The sequence below is a fragment of the Phalangium opilio genome, unplaced genomic scaffold, assembly GCF_054372755.1.
Source record: "Phalangium opilio isolate 3A_F unplaced genomic scaffold, DU_Popi_V2 ptg000094l_1, whole genome shotgun sequence".
NCBI lineage: Eukaryota > Metazoa > Arthropoda > Arachnida > Opiliones > Phalangiidae > Phalangium > Phalangium opilio.
This window is the reverse complement of record NW_028324199.1, coordinates 3,133,541-3,149,480: the sequence shown is the minus strand read 5'-3', so window position 1 is coordinate 3,149,480 and position 15,940 is coordinate 3,133,541. Positions and strand designations below refer to the sequence as shown.

The following is a 15,940-nucleotide window of genomic DNA, read 5'->3' as shown; positions in this document are numbered from 1 at the left end:
TTCCAAGAGACCTAGCTTATTTTATTGCCCAATCACGATTGACAAAACATGTAGCTACCAGGGCTCGAACCTGGGACCTTCCGCGTGTTAGGCGGACGTGATAACCACTACACCATAGATACATAGTAATACTTAGTTTTCCAAGAGATCTAGCTTATTTTTATGCCCAATCACGATGGTCAAAATATGTATCTACCAGGGCTCGAACCTTTGACCTTCCGCGTGTGAAGCGTACGTGATAACCACTACACCATAGATACGAAGTCATGCTGAGTTTTCCAAGAGACCTAGCTTATTTTCTGCCCAATCACGATGGTCAAAATATGTATCTAACATGGGCTCCATCTTGGAACCTTCCGCGTGTGAAGCGGACGTGATACCCACTACACCATACATACTTAGTAATACTGAGTTTTCCAAGAGACCTAGCTTATTTTTATGCCCAATCACGATGGACAAAACATATATCTAATAGGCCTCGAACCTGGGACGTTCCGCAAGTGAAGCGGACGTGATAACCACTACACCATAGATACGTAGTCATGCTGAGTTTTCCAAGAGACCTAGCTTATTTTCTGCCCATTCACGATGGTCAAAATATGTATCTAACATGGGCTCCATCTTGGAACCTTCCGCGTGTGAAGCGGACGTGATACCCACTACACCATACATACTTAGTAATACTGAGTTTTCCAAGAGACCTAGCTTATTTTTATGCCCAATCACGATGGACAAAACATATATCTACCAGGCCTCGAACCTGGGACCTTCCGCGTGTTAGGCGGACCTGATAACCACTACACCAAGATAGGTAGGAATACTGAGTTTTCCAAGAGACCTAGCTTATTTTTTTGCCCAATCACGATTGACAAAACATGTAGCTACCAGGGCTCGAACCTGGGACCTTCCGCGTGTTAGGCGGACGTGATAACCACTACACCATAGATACGTAGTAATACCGAGTTTTCCAAGAGATCTAGCTTATTTTTATGCCCAATCACGATGGTCAAAATATGTATCTACCAGGGCTCGAACCTGGGACCTTCCGCGTGTGAAGCGGACGTGATAACCACTACACCATAGATACGTAGTCATACTGAGTTTTCCAAGAGACCTAGCTTATGTTTCTGCCCAATCACGATGGTCAAAATATGTATCTAACATGGGCTCCATCTTGGAACCTTCCGCGTGTGAAGCGGACGTGATAACCACTACACCATACATACTTAGTAATACTGAGTTTTCAAAGAGACCTAGCTTATTTTTATGCCCAATCCCGATGGTCAAAATATGTATCTACCAGGGCTCGAACCTGGGACCTTCCGCATGTGAAGCGGACGTGATAACCAATACACCATAGATACGTAGCAATGCTGAGTTTTCCAAGAGACCTAGATTATTTTTATGCCCAATCACGATTATCAAAATATGCATCTACCAGGGCTCGAACCTGGGACCTTCCGCAAGTGAAGCGGACGAGATAACCACTACACCATAGATACTTAGTAATACTGAGTTTTCCAAGAGACCTAGCTTATTTTTATGCCCAATCACGATGGACAAAACATATATCTACCAGGCCTCGAACCTGGGACCTTCCGCGTGTTAGGCGGACCTGATAACCACTACACCAAGATAGGTAGTAATACTGAGTTTTCCAAGAGACCTAGCTTATTTTTTTGCCCAATCACGATTGAAAAAACATGTAGCTACCAGTGCTCGAACCTGGGACCTTCCGCGTGTTAGGCGGACGTGATAACCACTACACCATAGATACGTAGTAATACCGAGTTTTCCAAGAGATCTAGCTTATTTTTATGCCCAATCACGATGGTCAAAATATGTATCTACCAGGGCTCGAACCTGGGACCTTCCGCGTGTGAAGCGGACGTGATAACCACTACACCATAGACACGTAGTCATGCTGAGTTTTCCAAGAGACCTAGCTTATTTTTCTGCCCAATCACGATGGTCAAAATATGTATCTAACATGGGCTCCATCTTGGAACATTCCGCGTGTGAAGCGGACGTGATACCCACTACACCATACATACTTAGTAATACTGAGTTTTCCAAGAGACCTAGCTTATTTTTATGCCCAATCGCGATGGTCAAAATATGTATCTACCAGGGCCCCGAACTTGGGACCTTCCGCTTGTGAAGCGGACGTGATAACCACTACACCATAGATACGTAGATATGCTGAGTTTTCCAAGAGACCTAGCTTGATTTTATGCCCAATCCCGATGGTCAAAATATGTATCTACCAGGGCTCGAACCTGGGACCTTCCGCATGTGAAGCGGACGTGATAACCACTACACCATAGATACGTAGCAATGCTGAGTTTTCCAAGAGACCTAGATTATTTTTATGCCCAATCACGATTATCAAAATATGCATCTACCAGGGCTCGAACCTAGGACCTTCCGCTTGTGAAGCGGACGTGATAACCACTACACCATAGATACGTAGATATGCTGAGTTTTCCAAGAGACCTAGCTTGATTTTATGCCCAATCCCGATGGTCAAAATATGTATCTACCAGGGCTCGAACCTGGGACCTTCCGCATGTGAAGCGGACGTGATAACCACTACACCACAGATACGTAGCAATGCTGAGTTTTCCAAGAGACCTAGATTATTTTTATGCCCAATCACGATTATCAAAATATGCATCTACCAGGGCTCGAACCTAGGACCTTCCGCAAGTGAAGCGGACGTGATAACCACTACACCATAGATACTTAGTAATACTGAGTTTTCCAAGAGACCTAGCTTATTTTTATGCCCAATCACGATGGACAAAACATATATCTACCAGGCCTCGAACCTGGGACCTTCCGCGTGTTAGGCGGACCTGATAACCACTACACCAAGATAGGTAGTAATACTGAGTTTTCCAAGAGACCTAGCTTATTTTTTTGCCCAATCACGATTGACAAAACATGTAGCTACCAGTGCTCGAACCTGGGACCTTCCGCGTGTTAGGCGGACGTGATAACCACTACACCATAGATACGTAGTAATACCGAGTTTTCCAAGAGATCTAGCTTATTTTTATGCCCAATCACGATGGTCAAAATATGTATCTACCAGGGCTCGAACCTGGGACCTTCCGCGTGTGAAGCGGACGTGATAACCACTACACCATAGACACGTAGTCATGCTGAGTTTTCCAAGAGACCTAGCTTATTTTTCTGCCCAATCACGATGGTCAAAATATGTATCTAACATGGGCTCCATCTTGGAACATTCCGCGTGTGAAGCGGACGTGATACCCACTACACCATACATACTTAGTAATACTGAGTTTTCCAAGAGACCTAGCTTATTTTTATGCCCAATCGCGATGGTCAAAATATGTATCTACCAGGGCCCCGAACTTGGGACCTTCCGCTTGTGAAGCGGACGTGATAACCACTACACCATAGATACGTAGATATGCTGAGTTTTCCAAGAGACCTAGCTTGATTTTATGCCCAATCCCGATGGTCAAAATATGTATCTACCAGGGCTCGAACCTGGGACCTTCCGCATGTGAAGCGGACGTGATAACCACTACACCATAGATACGTAGCAATGCTGAGTTTTCCAAGAGACCTAGATTATTTTTATGCCCAATCACGATTATCAAAATATGCATCTACCAGGGCTCGAACCTAGGACCTTCCGCTTGTGAAGCGGACGTGATAACCACTACACCATAGATACGTAGATATGCTGAGTTTTCCAAGAGACCTAGCTTGATTTTATGCCCAATCCCGATGGTCAAAATATGTATCTACCAGGGCTCGAACCTGGGACCTTCCGCATGTGAAGCGGACGTGATAACCACTACACCACAGATACGTAGCAATGCTGAGTTTTCCAAGAGACCTAGATTATTTTTATGCCCAATCACGATTATCAAAATATGCATCTACCAGGGCTCGAACCTGGGACCTTCCGCAAGTGAAGCGGACGAGATAACCACTACACCATAGATACTTAGTAATACTGAGTTTTCCAAGAGACCTAGCTTATTTTTATGCCCAATCACGATGGACAAAACATATATCTACCAGGCCTCGAACCTGGGACCTTCCGCGTGTTAGGTGGACCTGATAACCACTACACCAAGATAGGTAGTAATACTGAGTTTTCCAAGAGACCTAGCTTATTTTTTTGCCCAATCACGATTGAAAAAACATGTAGCTACCAGTGCTCGAACCTGGGACCTTCCGCGTGTTAGGCGGACGTGATAACCACTACACCATAGATACGTAGTAATACCGAGTTTTCCAAGAGATCTAGCTTATTTTTATGCCCAATCACGATGGTCAAAATATGTATCTACCAGGGCTCGAACCTGGGACCTTCCGCGTGTGAAGCGGACGTGATAACCACTACACCATAGACACGTAGTCATGCTGAGTTTTCCAAGAGACCTAGCTTATTTTTCTGCCCAATCACGATGGTCAAAATATGTATCTAACATGGGCTCCATCTTGGAACATTCCGCGTGTGAAGCGGACGTGATACCCACTACACCATACATACTTAGTAATACTGAGTTTTCCAAGAGACCTAGCTTATTTTTATGCCCAATCGCGATGGTCAAAATATGTATCTACCAGGGCCCCGAACTTGGGACCTTCCGCTTGTGAAGCGGACGTGATAACCACTACACCATAGATACGTAGATATGCTGAGTTTTCCAAGAGACCTAGCTTGATTTTATGCCCAATCCCGATGGTCAAAATATGTATCTACCAGGGCTCGAACCTGGGACCTTCCGCATGTGAAGCGGACGTGATAACCACTACACCATAGATACGTAGCAATGCTGAGTTTTCCAAGAGACCTAGATTATTTTTATGCCCAATCACGATTATCAAAATATGCATCTACCAGGGCTCGAACCTAGGACCTTCCGCTTGTGAAGCGGACGTGATAACCACTACACCATAGATACGTAGATATGCTGAGTTTTCCAAGAGACCTAGCTTGATTTTATGCCCAATCCCGATGGTCAAAATATGTATCTACCAGGGCTCGAACCTGGGACCTTCCGCATGTGAAGCGGACGTGATAACCACTACACCACAGATACGTAGCAATGCTGAGTTTTCCAAGAGACCTAGATTATTTTTATGCCCAATCACGATTATCAAAATATGCATCTACCAGGGCTCGAACCTGGGACCTTCCGCAAGTGAAGCGGACGAGATAACCACTACACCATAGATACTTAGTAATACTGAGTTTTCCAAGAGACCTAGCTTATTTTTATGCCCAATCACGATGGACAAAACATATATCTACCAGGCCTCGAACCTGGGACCTTCCGCGTGTTAGGCGGACCTGATAACCACTACACCAAGATAGGTAGTAATACTGAGTTTTCCAAGAGACCTAGCTTATTTTTTTGCCCAATCACGATTGAAAAAACATGTAGCTACCAGTGCTCGAACCTGGGACCTTCCGCGTGTTAGGCGGACGTGATAACCACTACACCATAGATACGTAGTAATACCGAGTTTTCCAAGAGATTTAGCTTATTTTTATGCCCAATCACGATGGTCAAAATATGTATCTACCAGGGCTCGAACCTGGGACCTTCCGCGTGTGAAGCGGACGTGATAACCACTACACCATAGACACGTAGTCATGCTGAGTTTTCCAAGAGACCTAGCTTATTTTTCTGCCCAATCACGATGGTCAAAATATGTATCTAACATGGGCTCCATCTTGGAACATTCCGCGTGTGAAGCGGACGTGATACCCACTACACCATACATACTTAGTAATACTGAGTTTTCCAAGAGACCTAGCTTATTTTTATGCCCAATCGCGATGGTCAAAATATGTATCTACCAGGGCCCCGAACTTGGGACCTTCCGCTTGTGAAGCGGACGTGATAACCACTACACCATAGATACGTAGATATGCTGAGTTTTCCAAGAGACCTAGCTTGATTTTATGCCCAATCCCGATGGTCAAAATATGTATCTACCAGGGCTCGAACCTGGGACCTTCCGCATGTGAAGCGGACGTGATAACCACTACACCATAGATACGTAGCAATGCTGAGTTTTCCAAGAGACCTAGATTATTTTTATGCCCAATCACGATTATCAAAATATGCATCTACCAGGGCTCGAACCTAGGACCTTCCGCTTGTGAAGCGGACGTGATAACCACTACACCATAGATACGTAGATATGCTGAGTTTTCCAAGAGACCTAGCTTGATTTTATGCCCAATCCCGATGGTCAAAATATGTATCTACCAGGGCTCGAACCTGGGACCTTCCGCATGTGAAGCGGACGTGATAACCACTACACCACAGATACGTAGCAATGCTGAGTTTTCCAAGAGACCTAGATTATTTTTATGCCCAATCACGATTATCAAAATATGCATCTACCAGGGCTCGAACCTAGGACCTTCCGCAAGTGAAGCGGACGTGATAACCACTACACCATAGATACTTAGTAATACTGAGTTTTCCAAGAGACCTAGCTTATTTTTATGCCCAATCACGATGGACAAAACATATATCTACCAGGCCTCGAACCTGGGACCTTCCGCGTGTTAGGCGGACCTGATAACCACTACACCAAGATAGGTAGTAATACTGAGTTTTCCAAGAGACCTAGCTTATTTTTTTGCCCAATCACGATTGACAAAACATGTAGCTACCAGTGCTCGAACCTGGGACCTTCCGCGTGTTAGGCGGACGTGATAACCACTACACCATAGATACGTAGTAATACCGAGTTTTCCAAGAGATCTAGCTTATTTTTATGCCCAATCACGATGGTCAAAATATGTATCTACCAGGGCTCGAGCCTGGGACCTTCCGCGTGTGAAGCGGACGTGATAACCACTACACCATAGACACGTAGTCATGCTGAGTTTTCCAAGAGACCTAGCTTATTTTTCTGCCCAATCACGATGGTCAAAATATGTATCTAACATGGGCTCCATCTTGGAACATTCCGCGTGTGAAGCGGACGTGATACCCACTACACCATACATACTTAGTAATACTGAGTTTTCCAAGAGACCTAGCTTATTTTTATGCCCAATCGCGATGGTCAAAATATGTATCTACCAGGGCCCCGAACTTGGGACCTTCCGCTTGTGAAGCGGACGTGATAACCACTACACCATAGATACGTAGATATGCTGAGTTTTCCAAGAGACCTAGCTTGATTTTATGCCCAATCCCGATGGTCAAAATATGTATCTACCAGGGCTCGAACCTGGGACCTTCCGCATGTGAAGCGGACGTGATAACCACTACACCATAGATACGTAGCAATGCTGAGTTTTCCAAGAGACCTAGATTATTTTTATGCCCAATCACGATTATCAAAATATGCATCTACCAGGGCTCGAACCTAGGACCTTCCGCTTGTGAAGCGGACGTGATAACCACTACACCATAGATACGTAGATATGCTGAGTTTTCCAAGAGACCTAGCTTGATTTTATGCCCAATCCCGATGGTCAAAATATGTATCTACCAGGGCTCGAACCTGGGACCTTCCGCATGTGAAGCGGACGTGATAACCACTACACCACAGATACGTAGCAATGCTGAGTTTTCCAAGAGACCTAGATTATTTTTATGCCCAATCACGATTATCAAAATATGCATCTACCAGGGCTCGAACCTAGGACCTTCCGCAAGTGAAGCGGACGTGATAACCACTACACCATAGATACTTAGTAATACTGAGTTTTCCAAGAGACCTAGCTTATTTTTATGCCCAATCACGATGGACAAAACATATATCTACCAGGCCTCGAACCTGGGACCTTCCGCGTGTTAGGCGGACCTGATAACCACTACACCAAGATAGGTAGTAATACTGAGTTTTCCAAGAGACCTAGCTTATTTTTTTGCCCAATCACGATTGACAAAACATGTAGCTACCAGTGCTCGAACCTGGGACCTTCCGCGTGTTAGGCGGACGTGATAACCACTACACCATAGATACGTAGTAATACCGAGTTTTCCAAGAGATCTAGCTTATTTTTATGCCCAATCACGATGGTCAAAATATGTATCTACCAGGGCTCGAACCTGGGACCTTCCGCGTGTGAAGCGGACGTGATAACCACTACACCATAGACACGTAGTCATGCTGAGTTTTCCAAGAGACCTAGCTTATTTTTCTGCCCAATCACGATGGTCAAAATATGTATCTAACATGGGCTCCATCTTGGAACATTCCGCGTGTGAAGCGGACGTGATACCCACTACACCATACATACTTAGTAATACTGAGTTTTCCAAGAGACCTAGCTTATTTTTATGCCCAATCGCGATGGTCAAAATATGTATCTACCAGGGCCCCGAACTTGGGACCTTCCGCTTGTGAAGCGGACGTGATAACCACTACACCATAGATACGTAGATATGCTGAGTTTTCCAAGAGACCTAGCTTGATTTTATGCCCAATCCCGATGGTCAAAATATGTATCTACCAGGGCTCGAACCTGGGACCTTCCGCATGTGAAGCGGACGTGATAACCACTACACCATAGATACGTAGCAATGCTGAGTTTTCCAAGAGACCTAGATTATTTTTATGCCCAATCACGATTATCAAAATATGCATCTACCAGGGCTCGAACCTAGGACCTTCCGCTTGTGAAGCGGACGTGATAACCACTACACCATAGATACGTAGATATGCTGAGTTTTCCAAGAGACCTAGCTTGATTTTATGCCCAATCCCGATGGTCAAAATATGTATCTACCAGGGCTCGAACCTGGGACCTTCCGCATGTGAAGCGGACGTGATAACCACTACACCACAGATACGTAGCAATGCTGAGTTTTCCAAGAGACCTAGATTATTTTTATGCCCAATCACGATTATCAAAATATGCATCTACCAGGGCTCGAACCTAGGACCTTCCGCAAGTGAAGCGGACGTGATAACCACTACACCATAGATACTTAGTAATACTGAGTTTTCCAAGAGACCTAGCTTATTTTTATGCCCAATCACGATGGACAAAACATATATCTACCAGGCCTCGAACCTGGGACCTTCCGCGTGTTAGGCGGACCTGATAACCACTACACCAAGATAGGTAGTAATACTGAGTTTTCCAAGAGACCTAGATTATTTTTATGCCCAATCACGATTATCAAAATATGCATCTACCAGGCCTCAAACCTGGGACCTTCCGCAAGTGAAGCGGACGCGATAACCACTACACCATAGATACTTAGTAATACTGAGTTTTCCAAGAGACCTAGCTTATTTTTATGCCCAATCACGATGGACAAAACATATATCTACCAGGCCTCGAACCTGGGACCTTCCGCGTGTTAGGCGGACCTGATAACCACTACACCAAGATAGGTAGTAATACAGAGTTTTCCAAGAGACCTAGCTTATTTTTTTCCCAATCACGATTGACAAAACATGTAGCTACCAGGGCTCGAACCTGGGACCTTCCGCGTGTTAGGCGGACGTGATAACCACTACACCATAGATACGTAGTAATACCGAGTTTTCCAAGAGATCTAGCTTATTTTTATGCCCAATCACGATGGTCAAAATATGTATCTACCAGGGCTCGAACCTGGGACCTTCCGCGTGTGAAGCGGACGTGATAACCACTACACCATAGATACGTAGTCATACTGAGTTTTCCAAGAGACCTAGCTTATTTTTATGCCCAATCGCGATGGTCAAAATATGTATCTACCAGGGCCCCGAACTTGGGACCTTCCGCTTGTGAAGCGGACGTAATAACCACTACACCATAGATAGGTAGATATGCTGAGTTTTCGAAGAGACCTAACTTGATTTTATGCCCAATCCCGATGGTCAAAACATGTATCTACCAGGGCTCGAACCTGGGACCTTCCGCATGTGAAGCGGACGTGATAAACACTACACCATAGATACGTAGCAATGCTGAGTTTTCCAAGAGACCTAGATTATTTTTATGCCCAATCACGATTATCAAAATATGCATCTACCAGGGCTCGAACCTGGAACTTCCGCAAGTGAAGCGGACGTGATAACCACTACACCATAGATACTTAGTAATACTGAGTTTTCCAAGAGACCTAGCTTATTTTTATGCCCAATCACGATGGAAAAAACATATATCTACCAGGCCTCGAACCTGGGACCTTCCGCGTGTTAGGCGGACCTGATAACCACTACACCAAGATAGGTAGTAAAACTGAGTTTTCCAAGAGACCTAGCTTATTTTATTGCCCAATCACGATTGACAAAACATGTAGCTACCAGGGCTCGAACCTGGGACCTTCCGCGTGTTAGGCGGACGTGATAACCACTACACCATAGATACGTAGTAATACTTAGTTTTCCAAGAGATCTAGCTTATTTTTATGCCCAATCACGATGGTCAAAATATGTATCTACCAGGGCTCGAACCTTTGACCTTCCGCGTGTGAAGCGGACGTGATAACCACTACACCATAGATACGTAGTCATGCTGAGTTTTCCAAGAGACCTAGCTTATTTTTATGCCCAATCACGATGGACAAAACATATATCTAATAGGCCTCGAACCTGGGACGTTCCGCAAGTGAAGCGGACGTGATAACCACTACACCATAGATACTTAGTAATACTGAGTTTTCCAAGAGACCTAGCTTATTTTTATGCCCAATCACGATGGACAAAACATATATCTACCAGGCCTCGAACCTGGGACCTTCCGCGTGTTAGGCGGACCTGATAACCACTACACCAAGATAGGTAGTAATACTGAGTTTTCCAAGAGACCTAGCTTATTTTTTTGCCCAATCACGATTGACAAAACATGTAGCTACCAGGGCTCGAACCTGGGACCTTCCGCGTGTTAGGCGGACGTGATAACCACTACACCATAGATACGTAGTAATACCGAGTTTTCCAAGAGATCTAGCTTATTTTTATGCCCAATCACGATGGTCAAAATATGCATCTACCAGGGCTCGAACCTGGAACTTCCGCAAGTGAAGCGGACGTGATAACCACTACACCATAGATACGTAGTCATACTGAGTTTTCCAAGAGACCTAGCTTATTTTTATGCCCAATCGCGATGGTCAAAATATGTATCTACCAGGGCCCCGAACTTGGGACCTTCCGCTTGTGAAGCGGACGTAATAACCACTACACCATAGATAGGTAGATATGCTGAGTTTTCGAAGAGACCTAACTTGATTTTATGCCCAATCCCGATGGTCAAAACATGTATCTACCAGGGCTCGAACCTGGGACCTTCCGCATGTGAAGCGGACGTGATAAACACTACACCATAGATACGTAGCAATGCTGAGTTTTCCAAGAGACCTAGATTATTTTTATGCCCAATCACGATTATCAAAATATGCATCTACCAGGGCTCGAACCTGGAACTTCCGCAAGTGAAGCGGACGTGATAACCACTACACCATAGATACTTAGTAATACTGAGTTTTCCAAGAGACCTAGCTTATTTTTATGCCCAATCACGATGGAAAAAACATATATCTACCAGGCCTCGAACCTGGGACCTTCCGCGTGTTAGGCGGACCTGATAACCACTACACCAAGATAGGTAGTAAAACTGAGTTTTCCAAGAGACCTAGCTTATTTTATTGCCCAATCACGATTGACAAAACATGTAGCTACCAGGGCTCGAACCTGGGACCTTCCGCGTGTTAGGCGGACGTGATAACCACTACACCATAGATACGTAGTAATACTTAGTTTTCCAAGAGATCTAGCTTATTTTTATGCCCAATCACGATGGTCAAAATATGTATCTACCAGGGCTCGAACCTTTGACCTTCCGCGTGTTAAGCGGACGTGATAACCACTACACCATAGATACGTAGTCATGCTGAGTTTTCCAAGAGACCTAGCTTATTTTCTGCCCAATCACGATGGTCAAAATATGTATCTAACATGGGCTCCATCTTGGAACCTTCCGCGTGTGAAGCGGACGTGATACCCACTACACCATACATACTTAGTAATACTGAGTTTTCCAAGAGACCTAGCTTATTTTTATGCCCAATCACGATGGACAAAACATATATCTAATAGGCCTCGAACCTGGGACGTTCCGCAAGTGAAGCGGACGTGATAACCACTACACCATAGATACTTAGTAATACTGAGTTTTCCAAGAGACCTAGCTTATTTTTATGCCCAATCACGATGGACAAAACATATATCTACCAGGCCTCGAACCTGGGACCTTCCGCGTGTTAGGCGGACCTGATAACCACTACACCAAGATAGGTAGTAATACTGAGTTTTCCAAGAGACCTAGCTTATTTTTTTGCCCAATCACGATTGACAAAACATGTAGCTACCAGGGCTCGAACCTGGGACCTTCCGCGTGTTAGGCGGACGTGATAACCACTACACCATAGATACGTAGTAATACCGAGTTTTCCAAGAGATCTAGCTTATTTTTATGCCCAATCACGATGGTCAAAATATGCATCTACCAGGGCTCGAACCTGGAACTTCCGCAAGTGAAGCGGACGTGATAACCACTACACCATAGATACTTAGTAATACTGAGTTTTCCAAGAGACCTAGCTTATTTTTATGCCTAATCACGATGGACAAAACATATATCTTCCAGGCCTCGAACCTGGGACCTTCCGCGTGTTAGGCGGACCTGATAACCACTACACCAAGATAGATAGTAAAACTGAGTTTTCCAAGAGACCTAGCTTATTTTATTGCCCAATCACGATTGACAAAACATGTAGCTACCAGGGCTCGAACCTGGGACCTTCCGCGTGTTAGGCGGACGTGATAACCACTACAACATAGATACGTAGTAATACTTAGTTTTCCAAGAGATCTAGCTTTTTTTTATGCCCAATCACGATGGTCAAAATATGTATCTACCAGGGCTCGAACCTTTGACCTTCCGCGTGTGAAGCGGACGTGATAACCACTACACCATAGATACGTAGTCATGCCGAGTTTTCCAAGAGACCTAGCTTATTTTCTGCCCAATCACGATGGTCAAAATATGTATCTAACATGGGCTCCATCTTGGAACCTTCCGCGTGTGAAGCGGACGTGATACCCACTACACCATACATACTTAGTAATACTGAGTTTTCCAAGAGACCTAGCTTATTTTTATGCCCAATCACGATGGACAAAACATATATCTAATAGGCCTCGAACCTGGGACGTTCCGCAAGTGAAGCGGACGTGATAACCACTACACCATAGATACTTAGTAATACTGAGTTTTCCAAGAGACCTAGCTTATTTTTATGCCCAATCACGATGGACAAAACATATATCTACCAGGCCTCGAACCTGGGACCTTCCGCGTGTTAGGCGGACCTGATAACCACTACACCAAGATAGGTAGTAATACTGAGTTTTCCAAGAGACCTAGCTTATTTTTTTGCCCAATCACGATTGACAAAACATGTAGCTACCAGGGCTCGAACCTGGGACCTTCCGCGTGTTAGGCGGACGTGATAACCACTACACCATAGATACGTAGTAATACCGAGTTTTCCAAGAGATCTAGCTTATTTTTATGCCCAATCACGATGGTCAAAATATGTATCTACCAGGGCTCGAACCTGGGACCTTCCGCTTGTGAAGCGGACGTGATAACCACTACACCATAGATACGTAGTCATACTGAGTTTTCCAAGAGACCTAGCTTATTTTTCTGCCCAATCACGATGGTCAAAATATGTATCTAACATGGGCTCCATCTTGGAACCTTCCGCGTGTGAAGCGGACGTGATAACCACTACACCATACATACTTAGTAATACTGAGTTTTCAAAGAGACCTAGCTTATTTTTATGCCCAATCCCGATGGTCAAAATATGTATCTACCAGGGCTCGAACCTGGGACCTTCCGCATGTGAAGCGGACGTGATAACCAATACACCATAGATACGTAGCAATGCTGAGTTTTCCAAGAGACCTAGATTATTTTTATGCCCAATCACGATTATCAAAATATGCATCTACCAGGGCTCGAACCTGGGACCTTCCGCAAGTGAAGCGGACGAGATAACCACTACACCATAGATACTTAGTAATACTGAGTTTTCCAAGAGACCTAGCTTATTTTTATGCCCAATCACGATGGACAAAACATATATCTACCAGGCCTCGAACCTGGGACCTTCCGCGTGTTAGGCGGACCTGATAACCACTACACCAAGATAGGTAGTAATACTGAGTTTTCCAAGAGACCTAGCTTATTTTTTTGCCCAATCACGATTGACAAAACATGTAGCTACCAGTGCTCGAACCTGGGACCTTCCGCGTGTTAGGCGGACGTGATAACCACTACACCATAGATACGTAGTAATACCGAGTTTTCCAAGAGATCTAGCTTATTTTTATGCCCAATCACGATGGTCAAAATATGTATCTACCAGGGCTCGAACCTGGGACCTTCCGCGTGTGAAGCGGACGTGATAACCACTACACCATAGACACGTAGTCATGCTGAGTTTTCCAAGAGACCTAGCTTATTTTTCTGCCCAATCACGATGGTCAAAATATGTATCTAACATGGGCTCCATCTTGGAACATTCCGCGTGTGAAGCGGACGTGATACCCACTACACCATACATACTTAGTAATACTGAGTTTTCCAAGAGACCTAGCTTATTTTTATGCCCAATCGCGATGGTCAAAATATGTATCTACCAGGGCCCCGAACTTGGGACCTTCCGCTTGTGAAGCGGACGTGATAACCACTACACCATAGATACGTAGATATGCTGAGTTTTCCAAGAGACCTAGCTTGATTTTATGCCCAATCCCGATGGTCAAAATATGTATCTACCAGGGCTCGAACCTGGGACCTTCCACATGTGAAGCGGACGTGATAACCACTACACCATAGATACGTAGCAATGCTGAGTTTTCCAAGAGACCTAGATTATTTTTATGCCCAATCACGATTATCAAAATATGCATCTACCAGGGCTCGAACCTAGGACCTTCCGCAATTGAAGCGGACGTGATAACCACTACACCATAGATACTTAGTAATACTGAGTTTTCCAAGAGACCTAGCTTATTTTTATGCCCAATCACGATGGACAAAACATATATCTACCAGGCCTCGAACCTGGGACCTTCCGCGTGTTAGGCGGACCTGATAACCACTACACCAAGATAGGTAGTAATACTGAGTTTTCCAAGAGACTTAGATTATTTTTATGCCCAATCACGATTATCAAAATATGCATCTACCAGGGCTCGAACCTGGGACCTTCCGCAAGTGAAGCGGACGTGATAACCACTACACCATAGATACTTAGTAATACTGAGTTTTCCAAGAGACCTAGCTTATTTTTATGCCCAATCACGATGGACAAAACATATATCTAATAGGCCTCGAACCTGGGACCTTCCGCGTGTTAGGCGGACCTGATAACCACTACACCAAGATAGGTAGTAATACTGAGTTTTCCAAGAGACCTAGCTTATTTTTTTGCCCAATCACGATTGACAAAACATGTAGCTACCAGGGCTCGAACCTGGGACCTTCCGCGTGTTAGGCGGACGTGATAACCACTACACCATAGATACGTAGTAATACCGAGTTTTCCAAGAGATCTAGCTTATTTTTATGCCCAATCACGATGGTCAAAATATGTATCTACCAGGGCTCGAACCTGGGACCTTCCGCGTGTGAAGCGGACGTGATAACCACTACACCATAGATACGTAGATATGATAAAAATTGAATGCAACGAGTCGGAAATAATATTATTTACTCAGACTAATTTTATAAGCTAAATCAACGCAACGATGGTGTTTCACCGTATCAAAAATTCAACAACGCCGGATATCTACGGAAAAACTGCAAGAAAGTTCTCACTGTACCAAAAATTCAACAACGGAAATCTACGGAAAAATTGCAACAAAGTTCATTAAGTTTTGAACATGGCAGTGC

At 44.4% G+C, this 15,940-nt stretch overlaps 65 non-coding genes across 65 annotated transcripts; all 65 read right to left on the bottom strand.

Moving 5' to 3' along the window:
* Positions 1–49: 49 nt before the first annotated feature.
* Positions 50–122, bottom strand: TRNAV-AAC (transfer RNA valine (anticodon AAC)). Its single transcript has one exon. It is a non-coding gene; the product is annotated as a tRNA-Val (tRNA).
* Positions 123–876: 754 nt separating this feature from the next.
* TRNAV-AAC (transfer RNA valine (anticodon AAC)) lies at positions 877–949 on the bottom strand. Its single transcript has one exon. It is a non-coding gene; the product is annotated as a tRNA-Val (tRNA).
* A 65-nt stretch (positions 950–1,014) lies between these two features.
* On the bottom strand, positions 1,015–1,087 carry TRNAV-CAC (transfer RNA valine (anticodon CAC)). The gene has a single exon. It is a non-coding gene; the product is annotated as a tRNA-Val (tRNA).
* Positions 1,088–1,291: 204 nt separating this feature from the next.
* Positions 1,292–1,364, bottom strand: TRNAV-CAC (transfer RNA valine (anticodon CAC)). The gene has a single exon. It is a non-coding gene; the product is annotated as a tRNA-Val (tRNA).
* A 65-nt stretch (positions 1,365–1,429) lies between these two features.
* TRNAV-CAC (transfer RNA valine (anticodon CAC)) lies at positions 1,430–1,502 on the bottom strand. Its single transcript has one exon. It is a non-coding gene; the product is annotated as a tRNA-Val (tRNA).
* A 340-nt stretch (positions 1,503–1,842) lies between these two features.
* TRNAV-CAC (transfer RNA valine (anticodon CAC)) lies at positions 1,843–1,915 on the bottom strand. The gene has a single exon. It is a non-coding gene; the product is annotated as a tRNA-Val (tRNA).
* Positions 1,916–2,119: 204 nt separating this feature from the next.
* TRNAV-CAC (transfer RNA valine (anticodon CAC)) lies at positions 2,120–2,193 on the bottom strand. Its single transcript has one exon. It is a non-coding gene; the product is annotated as a tRNA-Val (tRNA).
* Positions 2,194–2,258: 65 nt separating this feature from the next.
* Positions 2,259–2,331, bottom strand: TRNAV-CAC (transfer RNA valine (anticodon CAC)). Its single transcript has one exon. It is a non-coding gene; the product is annotated as a tRNA-Val (tRNA).
* Positions 2,332–2,396: 65 nt separating this feature from the next.
* Positions 2,397–2,469, bottom strand: TRNAV-CAC (transfer RNA valine (anticodon CAC)). The gene has a single exon. It is a non-coding gene; the product is annotated as a tRNA-Val (tRNA).
* Positions 2,470–2,534: 65 nt separating this feature from the next.
* TRNAV-CAC (transfer RNA valine (anticodon CAC)) lies at positions 2,535–2,607 on the bottom strand. Its single transcript has one exon. It is a non-coding gene; the product is annotated as a tRNA-Val (tRNA).
* A 65-nt stretch (positions 2,608–2,672) lies between these two features.
* Positions 2,673–2,745, bottom strand: TRNAV-CAC (transfer RNA valine (anticodon CAC)). Its single transcript has one exon. It is a non-coding gene; the product is annotated as a tRNA-Val (tRNA).
* Positions 2,746–3,085: 340 nt separating this feature from the next.
* Positions 3,086–3,158, bottom strand: TRNAV-CAC (transfer RNA valine (anticodon CAC)). Its single transcript has one exon. It is a non-coding gene; the product is annotated as a tRNA-Val (tRNA).
* A 204-nt stretch (positions 3,159–3,362) lies between these two features.
* Positions 3,363–3,436, bottom strand: TRNAV-CAC (transfer RNA valine (anticodon CAC)). The gene has a single exon. It is a non-coding gene; the product is annotated as a tRNA-Val (tRNA).
* A 65-nt stretch (positions 3,437–3,501) lies between these two features.
* Positions 3,502–3,574, bottom strand: TRNAV-CAC (transfer RNA valine (anticodon CAC)). The gene has a single exon. It is a non-coding gene; the product is annotated as a tRNA-Val (tRNA).
* Positions 3,575–3,639: 65 nt separating this feature from the next.
* Positions 3,640–3,712, bottom strand: TRNAV-CAC (transfer RNA valine (anticodon CAC)). The gene has a single exon. It is a non-coding gene; the product is annotated as a tRNA-Val (tRNA).
* Positions 3,713–3,777: 65 nt separating this feature from the next.
* Positions 3,778–3,850, bottom strand: TRNAV-CAC (transfer RNA valine (anticodon CAC)). Its single transcript has one exon. It is a non-coding gene; the product is annotated as a tRNA-Val (tRNA).
* Positions 3,851–3,915: 65 nt separating this feature from the next.
* TRNAV-CAC (transfer RNA valine (anticodon CAC)) lies at positions 3,916–3,988 on the bottom strand. Its single transcript has one exon. It is a non-coding gene; the product is annotated as a tRNA-Val (tRNA).
* Positions 3,989–4,328: 340 nt separating this feature from the next.
* On the bottom strand, positions 4,329–4,401 carry TRNAV-CAC (transfer RNA valine (anticodon CAC)). The gene has a single exon. It is a non-coding gene; the product is annotated as a tRNA-Val (tRNA).
* A 204-nt stretch (positions 4,402–4,605) lies between these two features.
* TRNAV-CAC (transfer RNA valine (anticodon CAC)) lies at positions 4,606–4,679 on the bottom strand. The gene has a single exon. It is a non-coding gene; the product is annotated as a tRNA-Val (tRNA).
* Positions 4,680–4,744: 65 nt separating this feature from the next.
* On the bottom strand, positions 4,745–4,817 carry TRNAV-CAC (transfer RNA valine (anticodon CAC)). The gene has a single exon. It is a non-coding gene; the product is annotated as a tRNA-Val (tRNA).
* A 65-nt stretch (positions 4,818–4,882) lies between these two features.
* On the bottom strand, positions 4,883–4,955 carry TRNAV-CAC (transfer RNA valine (anticodon CAC)). The gene has a single exon. It is a non-coding gene; the product is annotated as a tRNA-Val (tRNA).
* Positions 4,956–5,020: 65 nt separating this feature from the next.
* On the bottom strand, positions 5,021–5,093 carry TRNAV-CAC (transfer RNA valine (anticodon CAC)). The gene has a single exon. It is a non-coding gene; the product is annotated as a tRNA-Val (tRNA).
* A 65-nt stretch (positions 5,094–5,158) lies between these two features.
* On the bottom strand, positions 5,159–5,231 carry TRNAV-CAC (transfer RNA valine (anticodon CAC)). Its single transcript has one exon. It is a non-coding gene; the product is annotated as a tRNA-Val (tRNA).
* Positions 5,232–5,571: 340 nt separating this feature from the next.
* TRNAV-CAC (transfer RNA valine (anticodon CAC)) lies at positions 5,572–5,644 on the bottom strand. The gene has a single exon. It is a non-coding gene; the product is annotated as a tRNA-Val (tRNA).
* A 204-nt stretch (positions 5,645–5,848) lies between these two features.
* Positions 5,849–5,922, bottom strand: TRNAV-CAC (transfer RNA valine (anticodon CAC)). Its single transcript has one exon. It is a non-coding gene; the product is annotated as a tRNA-Val (tRNA).
* A 65-nt stretch (positions 5,923–5,987) lies between these two features.
* On the bottom strand, positions 5,988–6,060 carry TRNAV-CAC (transfer RNA valine (anticodon CAC)). The gene has a single exon. It is a non-coding gene; the product is annotated as a tRNA-Val (tRNA).
* Positions 6,061–6,125: 65 nt separating this feature from the next.
* On the bottom strand, positions 6,126–6,198 carry TRNAV-CAC (transfer RNA valine (anticodon CAC)). Its single transcript has one exon. It is a non-coding gene; the product is annotated as a tRNA-Val (tRNA).
* A 65-nt stretch (positions 6,199–6,263) lies between these two features.
* On the bottom strand, positions 6,264–6,336 carry TRNAV-CAC (transfer RNA valine (anticodon CAC)). Its single transcript has one exon. It is a non-coding gene; the product is annotated as a tRNA-Val (tRNA).
* Positions 6,337–6,401: 65 nt separating this feature from the next.
* Positions 6,402–6,474, bottom strand: TRNAV-CAC (transfer RNA valine (anticodon CAC)). Its single transcript has one exon. It is a non-coding gene; the product is annotated as a tRNA-Val (tRNA).
* A 340-nt stretch (positions 6,475–6,814) lies between these two features.
* On the bottom strand, positions 6,815–6,887 carry TRNAV-CAC (transfer RNA valine (anticodon CAC)). Its single transcript has one exon. It is a non-coding gene; the product is annotated as a tRNA-Val (tRNA).
* Positions 6,888–7,091: 204 nt separating this feature from the next.
* TRNAV-CAC (transfer RNA valine (anticodon CAC)) lies at positions 7,092–7,165 on the bottom strand. The gene has a single exon. It is a non-coding gene; the product is annotated as a tRNA-Val (tRNA).
* Positions 7,166–7,230: 65 nt separating this feature from the next.
* On the bottom strand, positions 7,231–7,303 carry TRNAV-CAC (transfer RNA valine (anticodon CAC)). The gene has a single exon. It is a non-coding gene; the product is annotated as a tRNA-Val (tRNA).
* Positions 7,304–7,368: 65 nt separating this feature from the next.
* TRNAV-CAC (transfer RNA valine (anticodon CAC)) lies at positions 7,369–7,441 on the bottom strand. The gene has a single exon. It is a non-coding gene; the product is annotated as a tRNA-Val (tRNA).
* A 65-nt stretch (positions 7,442–7,506) lies between these two features.
* TRNAV-CAC (transfer RNA valine (anticodon CAC)) lies at positions 7,507–7,579 on the bottom strand. Its single transcript has one exon. It is a non-coding gene; the product is annotated as a tRNA-Val (tRNA).
* A 65-nt stretch (positions 7,580–7,644) lies between these two features.
* On the bottom strand, positions 7,645–7,717 carry TRNAV-CAC (transfer RNA valine (anticodon CAC)). Its single transcript has one exon. It is a non-coding gene; the product is annotated as a tRNA-Val (tRNA).
* Positions 7,718–8,057: 340 nt separating this feature from the next.
* On the bottom strand, positions 8,058–8,130 carry TRNAV-CAC (transfer RNA valine (anticodon CAC)). Its single transcript has one exon. It is a non-coding gene; the product is annotated as a tRNA-Val (tRNA).
* A 204-nt stretch (positions 8,131–8,334) lies between these two features.
* TRNAV-CAC (transfer RNA valine (anticodon CAC)) lies at positions 8,335–8,408 on the bottom strand. Its single transcript has one exon. It is a non-coding gene; the product is annotated as a tRNA-Val (tRNA).
* Positions 8,409–8,473: 65 nt separating this feature from the next.
* TRNAV-CAC (transfer RNA valine (anticodon CAC)) lies at positions 8,474–8,546 on the bottom strand. Its single transcript has one exon. It is a non-coding gene; the product is annotated as a tRNA-Val (tRNA).
* A 65-nt stretch (positions 8,547–8,611) lies between these two features.
* On the bottom strand, positions 8,612–8,684 carry TRNAV-CAC (transfer RNA valine (anticodon CAC)). Its single transcript has one exon. It is a non-coding gene; the product is annotated as a tRNA-Val (tRNA).
* A 65-nt stretch (positions 8,685–8,749) lies between these two features.
* TRNAV-CAC (transfer RNA valine (anticodon CAC)) lies at positions 8,750–8,822 on the bottom strand. Its single transcript has one exon. It is a non-coding gene; the product is annotated as a tRNA-Val (tRNA).
* Positions 8,823–8,887: 65 nt separating this feature from the next.
* On the bottom strand, positions 8,888–8,960 carry TRNAV-CAC (transfer RNA valine (anticodon CAC)). Its single transcript has one exon. It is a non-coding gene; the product is annotated as a tRNA-Val (tRNA).
* Positions 8,961–9,436: 476 nt separating this feature from the next.
* TRNAV-AAC (transfer RNA valine (anticodon AAC)) lies at positions 9,437–9,509 on the bottom strand. Its single transcript has one exon. It is a non-coding gene; the product is annotated as a tRNA-Val (tRNA).
* A 65-nt stretch (positions 9,510–9,574) lies between these two features.
* On the bottom strand, positions 9,575–9,647 carry TRNAV-CAC (transfer RNA valine (anticodon CAC)). The gene has a single exon. It is a non-coding gene; the product is annotated as a tRNA-Val (tRNA).
* Positions 9,648–9,851: 204 nt separating this feature from the next.
* Positions 9,852–9,924, bottom strand: TRNAV-CAC (transfer RNA valine (anticodon CAC)). The gene has a single exon. It is a non-coding gene; the product is annotated as a tRNA-Val (tRNA).
* Positions 9,925–9,989: 65 nt separating this feature from the next.
* On the bottom strand, positions 9,990–10,061 carry TRNAV-CAC (transfer RNA valine (anticodon CAC)). The gene has a single exon. It is a non-coding gene; the product is annotated as a tRNA-Val (tRNA).
* A 202-nt stretch (positions 10,062–10,263) lies between these two features.
* On the bottom strand, positions 10,264–10,336 carry TRNAV-AAC (transfer RNA valine (anticodon AAC)). Its single transcript has one exon. It is a non-coding gene; the product is annotated as a tRNA-Val (tRNA).
* A 65-nt stretch (positions 10,337–10,401) lies between these two features.
* Positions 10,402–10,474, bottom strand: TRNAV-CAC (transfer RNA valine (anticodon CAC)). The gene has a single exon. It is a non-coding gene; the product is annotated as a tRNA-Val (tRNA).
* A 340-nt stretch (positions 10,475–10,814) lies between these two features.
* On the bottom strand, positions 10,815–10,887 carry TRNAV-AAC (transfer RNA valine (anticodon AAC)). The gene has a single exon. It is a non-coding gene; the product is annotated as a tRNA-Val (tRNA).
* A 65-nt stretch (positions 10,888–10,952) lies between these two features.
* Positions 10,953–11,024, bottom strand: TRNAV-CAC (transfer RNA valine (anticodon CAC)). Its single transcript has one exon. It is a non-coding gene; the product is annotated as a tRNA-Val (tRNA).
* Positions 11,025–11,228: 204 nt separating this feature from the next.
* Positions 11,229–11,301, bottom strand: TRNAV-CAC (transfer RNA valine (anticodon CAC)). Its single transcript has one exon. It is a non-coding gene; the product is annotated as a tRNA-Val (tRNA).
* A 65-nt stretch (positions 11,302–11,366) lies between these two features.
* On the bottom strand, positions 11,367–11,438 carry TRNAV-CAC (transfer RNA valine (anticodon CAC)). The gene has a single exon. It is a non-coding gene; the product is annotated as a tRNA-Val (tRNA).
* A 202-nt stretch (positions 11,439–11,640) lies between these two features.
* TRNAV-AAC (transfer RNA valine (anticodon AAC)) lies at positions 11,641–11,713 on the bottom strand. The gene has a single exon. It is a non-coding gene; the product is annotated as a tRNA-Val (tRNA).
* Positions 11,714–12,329: 616 nt separating this feature from the next.
* On the bottom strand, positions 12,330–12,402 carry TRNAV-AAC (transfer RNA valine (anticodon AAC)). The gene has a single exon. It is a non-coding gene; the product is annotated as a tRNA-Val (tRNA).
* Positions 12,403–12,467: 65 nt separating this feature from the next.
* TRNAV-CAC (transfer RNA valine (anticodon CAC)) lies at positions 12,468–12,539 on the bottom strand. The gene has a single exon. It is a non-coding gene; the product is annotated as a tRNA-Val (tRNA).
* Positions 12,540–12,879: 340 nt separating this feature from the next.
* Positions 12,880–12,952, bottom strand: TRNAV-CAC (transfer RNA valine (anticodon CAC)). Its single transcript has one exon. It is a non-coding gene; the product is annotated as a tRNA-Val (tRNA).
* A 478-nt stretch (positions 12,953–13,430) lies between these two features.
* TRNAV-AAC (transfer RNA valine (anticodon AAC)) lies at positions 13,431–13,503 on the bottom strand. The gene has a single exon. It is a non-coding gene; the product is annotated as a tRNA-Val (tRNA).
* A 65-nt stretch (positions 13,504–13,568) lies between these two features.
* TRNAV-CAC (transfer RNA valine (anticodon CAC)) lies at positions 13,569–13,641 on the bottom strand. Its single transcript has one exon. It is a non-coding gene; the product is annotated as a tRNA-Val (tRNA).
* A 204-nt stretch (positions 13,642–13,845) lies between these two features.
* On the bottom strand, positions 13,846–13,918 carry TRNAV-CAC (transfer RNA valine (anticodon CAC)). Its single transcript has one exon. It is a non-coding gene; the product is annotated as a tRNA-Val (tRNA).
* A 65-nt stretch (positions 13,919–13,983) lies between these two features.
* TRNAV-CAC (transfer RNA valine (anticodon CAC)) lies at positions 13,984–14,056 on the bottom strand. Its single transcript has one exon. It is a non-coding gene; the product is annotated as a tRNA-Val (tRNA).
* Positions 14,057–14,396: 340 nt separating this feature from the next.
* Positions 14,397–14,469, bottom strand: TRNAV-CAC (transfer RNA valine (anticodon CAC)). The gene has a single exon. It is a non-coding gene; the product is annotated as a tRNA-Val (tRNA).
* A 204-nt stretch (positions 14,470–14,673) lies between these two features.
* On the bottom strand, positions 14,674–14,747 carry TRNAV-CAC (transfer RNA valine (anticodon CAC)). Its single transcript has one exon. It is a non-coding gene; the product is annotated as a tRNA-Val (tRNA).
* A 65-nt stretch (positions 14,748–14,812) lies between these two features.
* On the bottom strand, positions 14,813–14,885 carry TRNAV-CAC (transfer RNA valine (anticodon CAC)). The gene has a single exon. It is a non-coding gene; the product is annotated as a tRNA-Val (tRNA).
* A 340-nt stretch (positions 14,886–15,225) lies between these two features.
* TRNAV-CAC (transfer RNA valine (anticodon CAC)) lies at positions 15,226–15,298 on the bottom strand. Its single transcript has one exon. It is a non-coding gene; the product is annotated as a tRNA-Val (tRNA).
* Positions 15,299–15,500: 202 nt separating this feature from the next.
* On the bottom strand, positions 15,501–15,573 carry TRNAV-AAC (transfer RNA valine (anticodon AAC)). The gene has a single exon. It is a non-coding gene; the product is annotated as a tRNA-Val (tRNA).
* A 65-nt stretch (positions 15,574–15,638) lies between these two features.
* Positions 15,639–15,711, bottom strand: TRNAV-CAC (transfer RNA valine (anticodon CAC)). The gene has a single exon. It is a non-coding gene; the product is annotated as a tRNA-Val (tRNA).
* Positions 15,712–15,940: the final 229 nt, after the last annotated feature.